This window comes from Astatotilapia calliptera, chromosome 3 (genome assembly GCF_964374335.1).
Source record: "Astatotilapia calliptera chromosome 3, fAstCal68.1, whole genome shotgun sequence".
In the NCBI taxonomy this organism is placed as follows: domain Eukaryota; kingdom Metazoa; phylum Chordata; class Actinopteri; order Cichliformes; family Cichlidae; genus Astatotilapia; species Astatotilapia calliptera.
In genome coordinates, this window is record NC_137424.1 from 29,104,824 (window position 1) to 29,124,449 (window position 19,626).

Here is a 19,626-nt window from a genome sequence, read left to right on the forward strand (position 1 = left end):
CTGTGATTTTAATTCCCTGGAAGAAAGCACAACCCTGACTAGCTACTGCTCTGGACTTTCGAGGTCATGAGCTTCTGCAAAGCCATGCACAAATTTATGCATTCACATAAACGCACACACTTGCAAGCACTCGTGGGAAAAAGGTAAATCTAACAGCGGACTACAGTCTAATTAAAATAAGCTCAAGAAAGAACCTCACTGCCATTTGTTTCATTCTTGGCTCAGCAGCCCCACTCTGAGGGGGAAAAACAGGAAAATGCTGATTCTGTGTCACTGAACCGACGAAGCCGGAGCAAGGGAGACTCAGAGGGGCTTGTGCAGTCGGGAGCGAATGGAAAATGAGAAGATCGTGGATACCAAATGACTGAAATTGATTTTTCATGCAAAGTGGTATAGAAAACAGAGCCAGAGAAACCAGTGCTGACCAGGGGGAATTGTAATGCTTGGCTTCTTCACGAATTCATATGGTAAAGAGGGGCATTGAAAAATCTGCTTAGCAAGACAGACAGGTGCTGTAATCATATATGTGTGTGTGTGTGAGTGTAAGACTTGTTTATGTTCATGATTAGCATTTCACTAACAGGTGATAGACCTCAGGCAACCCCCCTTTGTGCACCCATCTGGTAAAGCACATTGTGCGCTCAGCACACTCCAGTGTTCACACTCCTTCCCACACACAAGTATGCAAAGAACTGTGAAAGGGAATATGGAGTTTTAAGGTAGGTAAAAAGGATATACATCCTCCTCTTTTAAAATGAATTAAGGGCCATTATTAAGCAGGAGTAGCTACCTATGTTTGCTGCCCCATACCAATCTAAGAGATCTAGGAGAAAATAAACAATTCCTCTCATATTTAAATGAAAATTTCTCTAAATGTTAAAAACAAAAAAAAAAGCCAAATAGTGATAGCAAGCAATGATAACATAGTAAATTTGATAATTAAGCGATAATTCAACAAATAACAGTCCCTGAACAAAGTTGACTTTTTCAAAAAATTTCAGGAATAAGAAAATATGAATTGGAGGTGAAAATACAAAGCTGGTATGAATACGACTCAGATTTTGCCCGCCAACAGAGCAACAGAGAAGATTTATGAGGACTAGTTAAAGGCTGACAGCCTATAGCTATTTTATACACAGGGGAACTTTACAGAGCTTTGAAATTTTAAAAAGAAATTACAACTTGGAGACCGAGGATTTTTTTTAAAGATATGTATAAATGAGGCACTAGGCAAATAAAATTATCAGGGAAGGGTTGGGCAAAGCGGATGATATATTAAATGTCTTCCTATCAATACATAAACAAGAAAGCAAGCATAAAACAATATCAAAGCTTTACAGGGGCCTCCAAGAGTCCTCAAAAGCAAATATCAAACTTATTAAAAATAAATGGGAGCGAGAAGGTGAAACAAGTAAAACAGAAAGGATGAAAAAAGTTTAAATCACAAAAGAAAAGCACCCTTATAGCTATGGGTAAAAAAAAGGGTTTTAGTTACTGATGTACAGAAAAAGCACCAACCCTTCAAAGATACTAGTGCAGGCCTTTCATCTTTGGGTAAGTGTGGGTAAGCTTTGGGATTGTACCCACACTTATCACACATGGAGCTCAAGTGGGTGTGCCCACACAAGGCCCACAGCAGTTTTGCCCTTTGGGTTCCCTGCGTGGATTTTTATATGCAAGTCTACTTTGAGTAGACCACAGAATACCCATGTGGGAAACACAGCAGTTTTGCCCTTTTAGGACCCTAAGAGGGAATTCTGTGGTTAACCCACTGTGGGTTGCCCATAGTACATGTAGATGGGGCTCCATTGGCCTCTTTGTGAATTAGCCCAGGCGGGCCAGAAGCACTTTTACCCTGAAAGGCCCCCCATCACATTTTTCTTTGGCCAAAATGGGTTTGCCAATAAAAACCCATGCTGGGATTCCAAAGGGCAAAACTGCTGCCCGCCCTGTGTAGGAACACCTACATGGGCCCTGCGTGGGATAACTGAGTTTGCCAGGCCCACACAGCTTACTGATAACCTATCTACTGTGTTCCTGCACAAGCATGTTTGTAACTGTGACTACTGAAGAAAATGAAACTATAGAACATTTTTTTAATACACTGACAGAAATACAAGGCTGAGAGAAGATGATTGATTGAAAACCTGAAGGAAATAAAAAGTGAAACTGGATCTTGTTCATAAACTGCAAAAGAACTCAAGAAGCAAAAGACATATTCCATTTTGTATGATCGACTATCTTGGTTGAAAGGATTTGAGTTTTCCTTTGTGTGTGTTTGAGGGCAAGTGACTCTATAGTGAAGTGGCTCACATGTTCGACTATCGTCAAGCAATTGTCAGGAATGAAGGGTTTAAAAATCTGCCAAGTCACCTATCTGGTTACTTTGACTTGATGAAGTTACTTTTCTTTTCCAATTAATGTTCTGATGTACACTACATCCAACTGGTGGCAGTAATGTGCCATGTTGCACATGTGTGCCCTGAACAATAGGGGTAGGGGAGTCCACACCAAGTATATAGGTATACTGTGGGTATGCTGCTACTCTCTGCTTAGTGTGGGGAGCCCATACTAAGGGCTGTCCCACTGGGATCCATGTGGACCCAAAGTGCAGGCCACAGATGTGCCCTACATATCATGCTGGTACTGGGGCCTGTGGGTCTGCCTACAGTGCCTGAACACAGGTCACAAGGGGGATGTTTGCAGGTAGGAACAAATTGCTGATGGATTATCTGTAGCCAAATAAACAAACAGAAACTGTTCTGGGGTTTTTTTGTTGTTGTTTTTTGGAATAGTATTTAAATGCATAACTATACAAAGACCAATTTAATTCAGACCTGCTATTTTGTTTTAGTCTCTTATACAAAAACATGAACATCGCTGTAACACTACAGCTGTTAAACCAAACTGGACTAAAATAGAGCACGAGTACAAAAAAGTTATCACTGAAAACTAATTAATTAATTTTAATTACACCGAGAGCTTATTAAATAAACAATAAACAAAAACCAGATGAAGCCCAGTGTTGCTCTTGTAATCACCACCTATTGATCAGCAATGCTTTCCAATTTATTAAGAATAATAAAAAAGAAAAAGGCAAAGCAGACAATATAAAAGTGCAATATAAACCAAAAATGCTTTTAGAAATATTTGGTTTAGCCAGTGCAGGAATAGCAATCAATCAGTATACTTGATCAGTTTCACCTTGTGATGTCTCATTCTCTATATAGAGCCATGTGTACAGGTTTGTTGCTAGTGTTAAAAGATTGATTTTCGTGCACCAAAGTAGTTACAGCTGTAACAATGAGAAGCTGGTGGGTGTTTCTTAGGTGTACCGTAGGCAGTGAACTGAGACTACATGGTCTTCTTCCTTCCTACATTTGTGGGAGGTGCGTGTATGAGTGTTTGTGAGTGAGAGAGAGGAGAAGAGAGAGCAGAAGCGGGTGAGAGCTTACGCTTCCGTTCAACCTTGCAGAGGAGAGCGGTACATGCTGTGCACAATAGCTACATCTCCCACACACAAACATGTTGTCCTGTTTTCATACTGTACAACAACAGTATTCTAACTGGATGATTGGGATCTCTGTGTGTAAGCTTGGGTGGATAACCGTTAAAGAGAATGAAAGAAAGTAAGACCAACCCATTTTCAAAGAAGTACTGTTAAAATTTTAATTCAGGCCTTGGGTTATGGCGTTGGCGGTGGTGAGGGGAACGAAGGCAATGAGAGGGCAGAATATGTGTGTGGACAGAAGATGATGACCGGGATGCTGTGTCAGCATTGCTCTTTTTCTGGCCAAGAATGTGGCACAGGAGCGCCGCGGGATAATTTGATGACACGTTTGTGTGTTTGAAAGTGACCTAAGCGAGGAGGAGGCGATATGTACGCGAATGTTCGTGTCTATCCACCTGTACTTTATATCACAATTATCTGGAAAACATATTGAGCTTTGAGGACTTATTTGTTAGATTTACATATTTTTTATGATGGTTTGAGTGTGCCAATGTGTGCGGTGCATTAGAGTGTTTCGCAGTTTAGTGCCAACCCCGTGTCCCCTCTCTCCTTTGCCATCTGTGCTCCTGGCATGGCTCCTTACTGTCGGTAATGAAGAGGAACCACCCCCACTCCCATCTCCACTCTCCTCCACCCACCCACCCCTCTCTCTCACTCTTTTGCTTACTTGTCTGGCTCTCTAACAAACCTTTTCCTTTAACTGTGTTGTCTTTCCCCCAAAATGACTTTACTACCTAGAAATCTCCATACACTCCTAAACTCCCGAACTCGCTGCTTTTGAAACATCCCCCTGAACTGCAGCTCCCCTGAATCTGCTTGACTTGATATTGATTCTTCTTTAAACAGAGCCTCTCAGCATGGTGCCTCTTAAGTTCAAACATTTGAAAGCCTACTTCCCACTCAAATGAACAAATCCTATAAATACTGCACATCTGTGTTCTAAAACCCACACTCACAGCCTAACATTATATATACTTGCACACAAATAAATGTAATCACACGTGAACCATACGCATATATCACATACGATAATATGAAATGCTAATGTAATTGGTCTTATATTAGCTATCCCCCAAATCAGTACTGAAGCCAAATTCAGTTTTAACAGCAAATGTCAAAGTTGTTTTATGTCAGCAAAGCTACAATTAGCATTTAGAGTCCTGTTAAAAACTAAATACAACCCGTGTTTCAGTAGCTTCTCGTACTACCTGCAGCAGCAATAATTCGAAGTGATAATTTTCTGCATCTAAGTTTCTTTCTTTCATTGTAGAGAAATCCTGACTCACCATTCTTAACAATGTTGCTTCAGTTCATTGAGGTTTGTGGGCATTCATTCATGCACAGCTCTCTTAAGAGTCCTCCACAGCTTTTCAGCTGGGTTAGGGTCTGAACTTTGGGGAAACTGGAACCCTTTTATTCTATTCTTTTAAACCCAAATCATCACCCCTCCACCAATGTGTTTGACAGTTGTAATGAGGTGTCTGTGCTGTTATTCTGTATTTGCTTTTCACCGGACATGCTGCTACGCATTACGACCAAATGTCTGCACTTTGGCCTCGTCTATTCAAAGAACAGAAGTTCAGAAGTCTCGTGGTTTGTGGTTTGTTGAGGCGCAATGTTAAGATGGAAAATGAGGCCTGTAGAGTTCGAGATGTAGCTCTGTTTATTGGAAGGATTTCTGCTTCTTTGGAGATCCTCACACTTGGTGATGATCAGTTAGTCAAGTGCAATTAATCAGCAGCACCTGGTTCCTATTTAACTTCTGAATTCTTAGTAAGCAGTGTGTACTTTTTCACACAGGACGCTATGAAAGCATTTTCCCATGATTGTATTTGACACATTGTTGCTAAAGTTTCCATCCAACTCTGAACGGAACACTTGGAACTCACATACAGTATCCTGTGATTATTGAAAAGATGTGTATTTAAACTTGTCTTTAACAAATCTTTTTTTTTGTGACTGACCCTGAAACATAACCAAGTTACAGTATTTTTAAGTATTATTCTGCAGAATGAACTGACATTAGGAAAACAACACAACAACTTCAACTGTAAGTGAACTATTGTGTAACTGGTTTATCCACTGTCTCTGCTCTTCTACTCTCTACTTAAAACCAACACTCCCTGGTTCTCCATCACTCCCTTGTTTCTCTGAGAAGCATTTTGGGGGGAGTAGTTCAGGAGGTCTTGGACGCCATGCATTTCCAAACCACAGGTTCAGTGCACTTTTCCTCATGTTTCCCTCTAATGAGCCCTCCCTTGTGCCAGCATAGCCTGGAGCAGATGGGATGGTTCAGCATGGCATCACCAGCCGACACAGTGGCATGTCAAACAGGCGGTCATGGGCCTGAGCATGCCAAGCACAGTCATACTCTATCGCCATATGGGAATAATGTGCACTGAGATCATGCTGGATAGGCTGACAGAGTGCGATACATGGCCTGAGTCGCCTGCAAATCAGAACAAATGCCTATGGATGCTTAAGCATATATGTATAAGTCTCAAGGCACAAACAAATGACTGTTGACCAGGCTGAGGTCAAGGCTTCAAACACGCTCAGAGTACTGCTGTAGACACTCATCTGTTCACACATGCAAAATGCTCTCTACCCCTGCAGACACGTGCTGTGCACTCACAAATTTGCAAACAGACACACACGCACAATCCAGTCCATTCATCAAATGGCAATAAAAGACAGACACACAATTCTATACAACGCTCACCAGCCCTGGCAGTTGCTCCCATTCACACACCAATAGAGGCACACACACCCCCTCCCCTCGGTCCTCTGCAGACTGTGATGATGGCTTGTGTTTGGGAGGTTAATGGCTGTTTGCTCCCCACAACCTTCACACTTGATTACTCAAGTCGACTGCTGTCTGGACTGCGGGGGACATCTCCAGGACACCACAGCCCTTCCTGCCACCACTCTCATAAGTATGCCTTGTTCATTAGAAATGTTAATGAAGTTTGAGGACACAGTGTGCAAAGTGATGGGAAATGATCCTCAGTGTTATTAGACCACAGCATTAGAAATGATTTAGCAGTGCCTTAAAAAACATAAAATAAAGGAAGAAAAGTACATCTTGAAAGATGGAGGAGCAGAACAAAAGTGTTCTGCATTATGCAGGTCACATTTTTATCTATTGCATTTTTAAAAATTCAGTGTGGGCTTTGCAGTGCACTGCATGATGACCGTCTGATTTCCATTTGAAAGTAAGGAAATGTGCTGTATGGATAATTTGTGAAATTACTATAAAGTGTGGGAAATTACACACCCACTGAAGTAGTGCAGTTTTTAGAAAAAGTGCCACAACTTCAAACGCTGCATAAAATATCTGTTCCCCAAAGTAGTTAACTTGGCAGTATTAAAGCAAACAGACCTTTTAGTCTTTACTTAGAGAGACTCCAGTGTTGGCACTCGTCCCAAAGTGTTCCAAGTGCAGGTAAGAGGCAAATTCACTACAAAAACAACATAAAATTTATATATATATGGTCATTGCTTTGTTGAAAGCTAAAGTCTTGAACCTATTAGTAATCTGCTAAAACTAACATTGCTCTTTATTAGTGGCTTGCAGAAATGATATTGTTCTGCAAACTGAATACTTCTGATTACAGGTTTCTGTAGCTCGCTTGGTCTGAAAAATATCCAGTTTGTTAAAAAATAATTTGACGAGCTGACTTCTGAAGTTGAACAGGTGTGCTTGTTTAATTGAAATGAAGAGCGGGCTTGTGGGAAACACATTTTACACTGCTGTTGGTGTAAGATGATTAAAGAGTACATTTGCACACCAAATATATACAGGAGAAATACTAACATAGTCACAGAATTGTAATGAGCAAATATCCAAATAGATAATTTAAGTAATCATATATCTGTCAATAAAACAAGGCACGAGGCAGGTAAAACACTTGGAAATAGCCTTGCAGAGCAAAGATTTGAGTACATAGTTCATGATGTGCTATTTTTTTATGCACTGCTTGTTTATCTTGCAGTACTGAACACACCAGTCTATGTTCTATTAATTACAGCCACGGGCACATGATTTAAATTATGTCCTGTTTAAATTATCTGTGGATTTGGTTAAAATATATACAATGCATACATAATCATGTAAACCGAACGACTGCAGGCCACAGACATGGGTGATAACTAATTTTGAAAAATCTATTATTTTGCTTTCACAACATCATGCGACCTTAAAAATAGAAGCACAGAAGAAAAGTAAAATAATTATGCAAATCCGCAGGAAAAAGATAATTCGTGAAATTTCATTTTGCCACTCAGCGTATGATGAGGCCATAAACAACTGAATTATTGTTCAGTGGTTTTAAAATGCTTTCAGTGACATTACATACTTGTTTTTTGCAACAGAATGCAGCACTACTAGATTTGAATCACAAAATCTGCTCCCTGCTATCCACAAATGTCTCATATATGTGGTGAAAATTGAATTTACAGAGGTAAAGACTATGCAAATGACGCCTTATTCGGAAACCCAGGGGTGCCATTTTATGATTCATGACTGGTAACTGTGTTAACTACCTTCATTGACTTTCAGATGCAGAAGTGTCTTGTTTAAAAATGAGCTATGCGATGTCTAAATTGGAAGGAGTATTTTGGCTGAGCCACAATATTATATAGATTATACATGTGAGTTTGGATAGACAGCCTTATATCCTTCTGCTCTGCAGGCATTGGTGAAGCACCATTTACTAAATGGCTATTATGTACATATAGCAAATGTGGGAATGGAAGCTGAAACAATGTTTCTACTCTGGTGGGATGTGGTGTGCAGGAGGGCCAAGGGTTCTTCAACTGGGGCAAGTGATCCATTTGGACATGATATTGTTTCTGTAAGAGGAAAGGCTCGTAGCAGAAATAGTTACATAAGACTCCAGAAGTTCATATTGTTTCTATGGCAAGAGACATGGGTTTTATTTTGCTCTTCAGTGTTATCAGGATAAGACCTCTTTTGACGATAATGCCATTTGGCTCCTATCTTAAGATATCATATTTTGTGACTCACAGGAGCGCAGGCCTATCGCTGCAGATCTAATGAAAAGCTGGGTGTATTTTTGTGCATGCGTGTGTGCATTTGTGTCTGCATGCATGCCATCTAAATGGCAGCCATCTGCTAACAGCAAAGATGGCTGTGATGGAAAGATATAAGCAGAAAACAGAGATAAAAATACAAGGAGACATCTATATCGTGATCCTCCTCTTCATCTCCCCCCCACCCATTTTTTTTTGTTACAGCTACTGCCTATATTTCTATGTGCCTTTCTCTGATTCAAAACTACATTTCCCAACTCCATAAAGTAACTCGCCCTGTGTGCAGGAGCTCCGAGGACAGAGTCACTTTTTTGTTAGGAACTGTGGAATCGGGAGGGATGTGTTTTGTTGGTGCATGGAAGGAATTGGGGAGTGGTAAGTGGGGGGTCTGGTAGTCAGTTGAGTACATGGTTGCATGCTGACACAACAGCAAAACAGCCCTCCTACAGCCACATCCAAAATATCTCATGCATGGTGCTGCATTACACACACACAAAAAGATGAGAGGTGGCTGAGTGTGTGTATAGACTACAAAACTGTGTGTGTGTGTTTGTGTGTGTGTTGATGGGGAGGGAGAGAAGAGAAATAAAAAGCAGGGCGGGGAGCAGCAAACAGATTATGTCCCCCAGCCATGATTATCTACGCCTGCCGCTCTGACCCCCCGTCCCAATTACCAAGATAAGGCAGCCTGTGTCCATGTGTGTGCCTGTACAGGAGTGTGTCTACTTTCCTTTCGTTGAAGAAAAATATGTGATGCTTGCTCGTTCATAGGGCATTTGTGTTCACTGGTAGCTATCAGGGACCACACACTTTTTACTTCCCACTGTTCTTGCCCCATTGCAGGAGGGTTGTAGGTGTGGTGCTTTAGAATGATGAAATAGCTTCTCTTGATAGTTTCTAGAATTGCAGATGGACAAGAATACGTGTTTGAGTCAGGAAGATGTTGAGAGGACACCTGATTGATTTCAAAAAGCAGGAAATGAATCATACATTTTTCTCCATCCTCTCTAGAATTTTAGAGCTCCTGCTGGAGCATCAAAGACAGGCAACTCCCATCTTCCCTTTCGTACTGCCATCTGCGCCCTGCCTCTTTGCTTTGCCTTTTCATCCTCACCCTCCTTTGCATGCTTCTTATCAGTGCCTGTCATCTTCTCATTTTTTTTTAACTCCCTCTCTTTACATCTCTCTTCCCCACAGGTCCCGTAGGGGATGCTGATTTATGATTTGAACCGCATTTCCCAACATGCTGGAGTAAGAGGGTCTGATCCCACGGGACAACCATCAGTCCTGTAAGACAGCATGGGTCTCGACAGCTCCAGGTTGGTGCCAGTTCTCTCATTAGAATCTCCGCAATGAGTCAACATGTAGGCTGTCACTAAAGCCTCGTAGCGCTGAAAGGAGGCACAATGACCACCTGGACTACTGTGATGCCACTGAGGGAGCCACAAGACAGCTCAAGACAAAGATCATGGGGGAGGTGTGGCAGTTTATGGAGCACTATCCGTCAGTAATATCACATACTGTGTGTGGCAAAGTCAAGAACACTGTTATCTGTAGGCCTGCGCACACATTTTTCAGTGGTTCAGCAATGCCTATGGTTTGATAAAATGCATTTTTTTTAAACAAATATTCTAACACAATCATTGGCCAATGTCGATGGCCCATTTCATTTGCAGGATCCCATCAGTTGTGAAAGCTGCTTTTGTTTTCCTGTTACCATAATTCTGAAATGAAATGAAACTCCTATGTGGATATGAAAAGTATTTTTTTACTTCATTACTTATCACTAATCCCGACATATGATTACCAGCTATCTTTTATACAGAAGCACTAAAAATTTATGAGAACTGCAGTATTGCATACTTTATTTTTTTTTTTTAAATATACAGATAGGAACAAAATTATTATAAGCACTATGGAATTTAAAGTTTTTGTCAAACTTTTGTGCTTTTTTAAAGTGCATTTTGAACAGAGCAGGGGATTCTCAACATTGGATTTCTAAACATACTAGTTTTCAAATAGAAATAATAAATAATTTCTATTTGCACACCAAAGAATTATTTCAGAATAAAGCAAAAACTACTAGGGTCAATATTGTTAACCCTCTGAAAAACTGAACTTTTTTTGTGAGCCACAGCACAAACTACTGCTGTGCAATGATGTGCTTTAATGTTTTAATGCTCAAAGATGTAAAATCAAGTTCATTTCAACTTTCACTTGAGAAAGCATCGCGCCAAAAAAATTGAAACTTATCACAAAACAGGAGATGAATACGCAAAATTTGCAGAATTTCTAAGTGTCATGAACTGGAGTGATAATTATTATTAAGAAATTCCAGGAGAACTACGCAGTTGGACCTGGCAGAGGTAGGAAGTGAAAGATTTTAAAGACTCTGGAAAGAAAATAAGGGAAAGTTGTTTCTAAAGCCCCCACACCACTGCCAAGACACCAGTGAAAGAATCTTTGAGAGTACAATTCCCGACTTGACTAAATCAATTTCTAGATGCTCGCAGACTGAAGCATGCCAAGGACAACCTGGATAAAGCTTTTGCATACTGGAAACACATCATTTGCTCTTATGAGATGAAACTAGAGCTTTTTAGCCACAGAGAGGCTGCTTATGTTTGGAGAAAGAAGGGAGAAGCATACAACCCAAAGAACACCACAGTGATATCCACAGTGAGGCATGGTGGTGGGAGCATTATCTTATAATGCTTAGGCATCTGGAACTGGGAATCTCATCAACGTGGAAGGAATCATGAAGAAACAAGGATGTATGAAGATTTTAAAAGAAAATTTCAAGTAGTCAGCAGCAAAACTTGGTTTGCATGATTGATTTGTCTTCCAACACAGCAACAAGCTAAAACACAGGCCACGTTTGGCGAAGAAGTACCTCCAGAAGACCAAAATTGAATGTTAAAGACTGGCCTGCATAAACATTTAACTTGAGTTCCACTGAAAAAACTTTGGGGTGAACTTAAGGTCCATACCAGAAGACCTACAAATCTGAAATGATTTTGTTTCTGTGTGCAAAGTAAAATAAGATATAAATCCAAATTAAGCAAAGACATTTGGAAAAAGATGTCTTAAAAATTCCTTGCTCTGTTTAAAGAGCACTTGGGAAATGGGAAATTTTTATGGGGAGGCCAATCATTCTCTCCTTACCTGTGAAATTGCTGCTACTTTTGTTCATATGTAAAAGTCCCAATCCCCTTAAAACAACACTAAAACATACTTTTCTTACTTTGTTCAGCAAAACAATAAAACTGAATGAGAAGGTATGTCGTAGTCCAGACTCCAAAACTCCAACACAACAGTGAGACATCAGTGACGGACAGCAGTGGGACTGGATATGTGTGGAGAACAACTTGTTAGTGCTAAAGATGGCTTAACCGCTTGGCTGCCAAGATGAATCCCCTGAAACCAAAAGGATCCAATACACACACTGCTGAGGTTTAAGATGTCAATGAGCAAGTCAAGCTTCCCACATTCCTTTCCAACAACCTCCACAAGCTCTTCAGTGGACCAGGAGGGCAAAAACGGTATTCCTAAACACACTGTTTTCAACACGGAAAGCTAGACACTGAATCTGTCTCTCTCTGTTTTCTCAAGTTGCAAATCTGAATTTTTTGAGAGGTTAGATTTGGTGTAGAGAGTGTAGACTTGTGACATGAGACCAATGAGAACTTTGCCACAAGGTTCTTAAATTCAGAGGAAGCAGCTAGAGAAGGGAAAAGGAGGAGGTAAATAAGAAAAAGCACAGCGAGAATCTTTTTAAATCTTCCACATTCACTCAGTTTAAACTGCAGCAACTCTGGTTCTTCACCTTCCAAGTATAAACTTCAGCATTGCCTTATGTTATCTTGTTATGTATCATTGGCATTTGCAATCATTCATAGCTACTGGCCTTAGCACTATATATAATTACACAGGTTACCATATAGCCCGATGTAAATTAGCAGACAGCTGCGTACACATACAATTTATTATGCTGCCATGTTTCCACACAAACACATTAGTACATTCCATTGCAGTTTCAGTTAGAAAATGTTCTGATTGCTTATTCCTTTGATGTTTATAAAGGCTTCAAAGAACTTCTTTATTAAGTCATGCCTGTTTAACATTTAAAGAGGCATTTGGTTTGTTTCCATTAAAACAAGCAAAGAGCTAAATGTGAGAAAATATTTTAAAATGAAACAGAGTTGCACAGAGATATTTATGTGTAGTTTTTAACAGGCTGTTTTGTGTGTGACACCACACTTTTTTTTTCCTACGCAAATGCTAGGAGGGCTGCATATATTTAATGCATTTGTTTTTTTGCTGGTGTTCAGCATTTTCACCAATTCCACAGTGACGACTGCTAATTTTATTCAAATGTGTTAACTACTGGAAAAATGCAAGATTCATTTCAGTTGTCCTTTACTGAGCGAGATGACTGATTTTAACACAAGTCTGCTTATATTAAATTATGCACCAATCCCTGAGGGTGCACCAGAGGCATTATGTTAATAAACCTTCTCTCATTGGCTCATTGCATCACACTTGGCCTGGAGTTTTGGAAGATACAATGAACATTAAATAAAAGAAAAAAGAGCCATCCTCCATTGGAGCATTAAATTGCCTTTAAAAATCAAATCCCAATCCAAGCATTTCCAAAACAAAATTTATTCAGTCTCTCTCTGATACATGCTCCAACTTTCCAAACTGTAGGATGTTGCGAATGCTGACGGCAACTTTTAGTGCCTACTGCAACTCCATCTTTGACATCTACTTGGCTCAGACAAGACATGGTGACTCATGATTTAAGTGAGCGATTGGAAACTCATTCAAATTCAATATTTGTGATTCACTGAGAAAATAAGAGAAAGCCATCTGCTCGGAGGCAAGTGAGACCAAGCAGGGGAGGTAGATAAGAACCCAATTTGCTACAATTTAGACTGAACAAACTACCTATTCAGATTTTCAGTTGTCATGACACCTGAATATATATATATATATATATATATATATATATATATATATATATATATATATATATATATATATATATATATATATATATATATGAATATAATGAATTGCATTTATATAGCACTTTTTGAGACCCTCAAAGCACTTTACAATTCCACTAGTCATTCACTCTCACATTCACACACTGGTGGAGGCCACAGCTGCCCTGGGGCAGACTGACAGAAGCGAGGCTGCCTTATCGTGCCATCGGCCCCTCTGGCCAACACCAGTAGGCAGTAGGTGAAGTGTCTTGCCCAAGGACACAACGACCAAGACTGTCCAAGCCGGGGCTCAAACTGGCAACTTTCTGATTACAAGATGAACTGCCAACTCTTGAGCGGATCAAGTTATATACAGTGGGGCAAAAAAGTATTTAGTCAGCCACCGATTGTGCAAGTTCCCCCACCTAAAATGATGACAGAGGTCAGTAATTTGCACCAGACGTACACTTCAACTGTGAGAGACAGAATGTGAAAAAAAAATCCATGAATCCACATGGTAGGATTTGTAAAGAATTTATTCGTAAATTAGGGTGGAAAATAAGTATTTGGTCACCTCAAACAAAGAAAATCTCTGGCTCTCACAGACCTGTAACGTCTTCTGTAAGAAGCTTTTCTGTCCCCCACTCGTTACCTGTATGAATGGCACCTGTTTGAACTCATCATCTGTATAAAAGACACCTGTCCACAGCCTCAAACAGTCAGACTCCAAACTCCGCCATGGCCAAGACCAAAGAGCTTTCGAAGGACACCAGGAAAAGTATTGTAGACCTGCACCAGACTGGGAAGAGTGAATCTACAATAGGCAAGCAGCTTGGTGTGAAAAAATCAACTGTGGGAGCAATCATCAGAAAATGGAAGACATACAAGACCACTGATAATCTCCCTCGATCTGGGGCTCCACGCAAGATCTCATCCCGTGGGGTCAAAATGATCATGAGAACGGTGAGCAAAGATCCCAGAACCACACCTGGTGAATGACCTTCAGAGAGCTGGGACCAAAGTAACAAAGGTCACCATCAGTAACACACTACAACGGCAGGGAATCAAATCCCGCAGTGCCAGACGTGTTCCGCTGCTGAAGCCAAGTGCATGTCCAGGCCCGTCTGAAGTTTGCCAGAGAGCACATGGATGATACAGCAGAGGATTGGGAGAATGTCATGTGGTCAGATGAAACCAAAGTAGAACTTTTTGGTATAAACTCAACTCGTCGTGTTTGGAGGACGAAGAATACTGAGTTGCATCCCAAGAACACCATACCTACTGTGAAGCATGGGGGTGGAAACATCATGCTATGGGGCTGTTTTTCTGCCAAGGGGACAGGACGACTGATCCGTGTTAAGGACAGAATGAATGGGGCCATGTATCGTGAGATTTTGAGCCAAAACCTCCTTCCATCAGTGAGAACTTTGAAGATGAAACGAGGCTGGGTCTTCCAACATGACAATGATCCAAAACACACCGCCCGGGCAACAAAGGAGTGGCTCCGTAAGAAGCATTTGAAAGTCCTGGAGTGGCCTAGCCAGTCTCCAGACCTCAACCCCATAGAAAATCTGTGGCGGGAGTTGAAAGTCCGTGTTGCTCGGCGACAGCCCCAAAACATCACTGCTCCCGAGAAGATCTGCATGGAGGAATGGGCCAAAATACCAGCTACTGTGTGTGCAAACCTGGTAAAGACCTATAGTAAACGTTTGACCTCTGTTATTGCCAACAAAGGTTATGTTACAAAGTATTGAGTTGTATTTTTGTTATTGACCAAATACTTATTTTTCACCCTGATTTACGAATAAATTCTTTACAAATCCTACCATGTGGATTCATGGATTTATTTTCACATTCTGTCTCTCACAGTTGAAGTGTACCTCTGGTGCAAATTACTGACCTCTGTCATCATTTTAGGTGGGGGAACTTGCACAATCGGTGGCTGACTAAATATTTTTTTGCCCCACTGTATATATACATTGTATCTGCAGGAAAAATGGTTGCAGGTCTCTTCAACTTTGCTATTTAATTCAGTAGCCAAGGCTGCACATAACACTGATGAAGCACAGAATGTGTTTTAATTCAGGTGTGTGTGGAGGGAGGAATTATTCTTTCATTCCTCCATTGTGGATCACATCCAGTTTCTTATTGGATATATTGTACAATCACTCACTTTATTCCAGTGTTTCATTAGAAGTATTTAATTGTGTGGATGTTATAAAGAGAGTGTGGACATAATAAATAGCATACTAAGCAATGGTACTGAATAGTAGTCGTACAAACACTTACGACTTTGTGTCGATTGTAATTTACAGTGCTGATAACATTATATAGCTCCTCTTGCATTCTTTCATATTATATTCTGCATATATATTCTGCTCCAAGTGAGTTCAAACAGATAAAAACCAAAGTCAACATGAGTACATTCAACTGAGAAACCAGGACATTTGGAGAAATCAGGTCACGCTGGTAATATAACCTGGATACTGCATGTGCAGCTGATCAGTAAGGAGTTAAAATACTGCTACCACTATCAGAAAATAGTGGTGAAATCTTCCTGCATGCTGCACAAAAATAAGCGAGCACATAGAATTACTATTGGATTCATCAACTGCGCATGTGTCTCATGCTTCTTTATAAGGAAAACATTACATAAAGGTGTGTCATGGCAGAAAGAATGCAAAAGAAAATGTAATGTCCAAGGTTAAAACCATACAAGGTCCATTTTAGTTAAGCATTACCTTGAAAATGACTTTTTTTTTTAAGGGGGGGTTGCTTATAAAAATAAGTTGAGCTTAGGCTGTGTTAACAGATGGCAAATGTTATGTTTCCCCAAGACACAAGTGATAAAAGAAAAGGTTTCACATGAGAGTGGACTTATTAAGCTTATTTCCAGCTCCATATTACTATTCTTGGATTCTGCTAGAGTGGCTTTGCACGCTACAGTCAAAAGAGATCATTCTTTATCTCATATTGAGCCTTGGTGCGGCACCTCAGTTCAACCATGAGCCATTTTAGTTATTCACCCTTTAAAGCCCTTTAAGCCAGCTGTCTCCTGATTGGCTGCTGAGATTACAACATTAAGGAAGATCTACTTCACAGCATACAGATCTAAGAGAAAAAAACAAAAAACAGTGTTCACGACAGCATGTAGGCTGAACTCTCAAGTCTGAGAAATTACTTGTACATACACTGACCTCACTACCATATCAGTATGGCGACAGTACGCTAGCAGTGAATTGGGGAAGTGTTTCCCATTAAAATAAATGTTATGTTCGAGAGGATAAAGTGTGCATATTAAGATAAAACTGCAGCTTTTTAACCAACTCTCCATTCTGACCAATATTTCATTGCTAACTCTTCTAAAGCTGCTTTTTGATTATTTTGAAATGTTCTTTTGGAAAATGACAAATGTGCATAACTAGTGAATGAATTTGTTACAAAGCCTAAAAGGTCCATTTAGTCTTGTGATGATTTCTACACCCTGTATTTTTCAGTCCTGCCTAATGAACAGTTATTTGTAATGTCTCCTACACACTGGGCGTTTCAGTCTATGCTGAAGTGAGCACTTTCAGATGGATGGGGCAAAGGCTATGGCATTAGCAGACGGAGTTCTCACACCCCACATGCTGGCCATATGTCATGCCAAATCGCATCTCATCTCTCGCTAAGAGAAGGTGCTGCTGGAGGCTGAAAGGCCACCCTCCAAACCGATATCATCAGCTTGACACCCTGACCTGGACAGAGCTGAGGGCTACAGCTATGCTCTGTATCATATCTAGACACATTAAGTCAACTGAGCTACGCTGCAATAAAACACAAAGCCGATCTTTCAAAACTAGGCAGCCCAAAGTCCAGACATAAAAGCGGGTCAATAACAGTGCAGTCCATTAAATGCATTATTTGTGGGTACTACCAAATACTTGTGAATATATATCTTAATGTCATAATTAACTGCATGGTGGTGTGGTGGTTAGCCCTGTTTCAGTGTCACAGTAAGAAGGTCCTGAGTGGGAATCAAGGCCTTTCTTTGTAGATTTTCCATGTTCTCTCTGTGTCTGTGCAGGTTCTCCCAGATACTCTTCATCCCACATTCCAAAGAGACGAATGGGGATAGAATAATTAGCGACTATAATATGGCTGTGAATGGTTGTCTGTCTCTACTGTATGTGTTAGCCCCATGACGGATGGCCTGCCCAGAGTGTCCAGGAGAGGATACATGAATCTTCGTTATGGTTACAATGTAAAATGAATGCTCAGCCTGCAAAATCTTTGTTCTGCTGGCTACTTTCTTTGTGGACCAACCAGCAGACACTTCGGTAATCCTGACTTTCTTACTAAAATTCAAGGCTTAAGCTTTTGTAGGACTCGGGAGGCGATATCGACCAGGAGATGTCATGGTACTGAATAAATTGTTGTCTGTAGTTCTGCCTGATTTGTTCCCTCACTGCTTTTTCTCTTCCTCTCTCTCTCTCTCTCTCTTTCTCTCTCTCTCTCTCTCTCTCTCTCTCTCCACACACACACACACACACACACACACACACACACACACACACACACACACACACACACACACACACACACAGTCCCTCGCTCTCATCCAGTTACACTTACTGTATATACTTGAAACTCTCACACACTGTTGTGTGACCGAGAGAAGTCCTACCCATAAAAAAGGAAATTACCAGACAAGATCAGTCATGCAAAGAAACAAAGAAAGGTTAAATAAAATATTCCCTGCAAAACCACTGAATTCCAAGTCTGCAACAAATTACTGCTTAAGTAGAAAGAATGCGTAAGAAAATCAATATTTAAACTCAACAGCTTCTTTTGAGCTTTAACAATAAAGCATACAGAACCTCTGATGCCACAGCTTTCAGTACGGAAGTTGTTTAGTTTTAAACAGGTTCACAGTGAAATGTTTGAACGCTATGTTGGAACAAAGCGTATGTCAGTCTTTAATCGAGCTAAACCCTTGTGTTAGTCTGACATCTAGTGGTTAATCCAGGGTATTGTGCTCTTTTAAGCATAATTGAAATGTTTCCTCTTCTGGTGTCTCTTCCACATATTTAGGGACATAATTCGACATACACTAAGGCCACTTCGAAACCCGATGGAAGCTCATGAGGTTTTTGCATTGTAGTTTTGTATGAATAGCTTTTAGGTGCAGTGATGTGAGTGACATAGTGTAACGACAAATGTGATTAATCTGGCTGCAATAACGAAGTAGAAAATTAATTAATGCCCAATTCTCTAAACATACACAAAAGAAAACAGAAGTGATTTATTAATTGGTACCTTCTCAGCTGTTGTTGTTAGACACAGATCAAAGTCATGCCCCAACCTTTCCCCCTTCACAAATACTTCATCGAAACTGAGAAACACACCCACACACATGCAATCATTGGCAAACAAGAGGTTTTCTCTACTTTGTCACCACTGCTGGCAGCACTTACCTGTGGGCTAGTTGTTCAATTGTCAGTGACCGTGATAGAAATAACAGTTTGCTATCATTTTGTCAGCATGAGGCAGAAAAACATTAGCTTGCTCGGAAAACAAGCACACACCAGGTGGTGCCATCTCTCAGTGGATAAGCAATTAGCTTTGAAGGGGGGGGGGACAAAACTACAGTTCCCCCCCCCACAAAGAAAACAAGCAACACCTGTGTGTGCAGCCATGTGGAGCCCAAACTCAGCGTCGCATAATAGAAAATAGGGACATCCAACAGGGGAGTGTCAAGCTGCCCTTTTCTGAATGTGTTTGTGGAAAAGGTTGACAGGAAAATGACTAGAATGGGGAATAAGCAGGAGGAAGGCAATGAAATAATTTCATAGCTGAGAGTAGACAAATGAGAAAGGTTGTGGGATGGAAAATTCTAATAATTACGCAAGTGAAACATTAATTAAATCTATGTGAGAAAAGGGGAAATTAAAGTGACAAAAGGAAATAAGAAAAACACAGATCAGGTAATTTAAAAAAAAGGGACAGACATACAATAGAGGCGGGAGAAAAAAGCTGAATGATGGGAAAAAATTAAAAGTTGTGTTTTCAAAACTAAGAAAATATGGG

At 40.4% G+C, this 19,626-nt stretch overlaps 1 protein-coding gene across 8 annotated transcripts in view; it reads right to left on the bottom strand.

Moving 5' to 3' along the window:
• The window catches only part of nrxn2b (neurexin 2b), a 710,873-nt gene that overhangs the window by 324,758 nt on the left and 366,489 nt on the right, over positions 1 to 19,626 (bottom strand). The gene's annotated exons all lie outside the window — the stretch shown is intronic.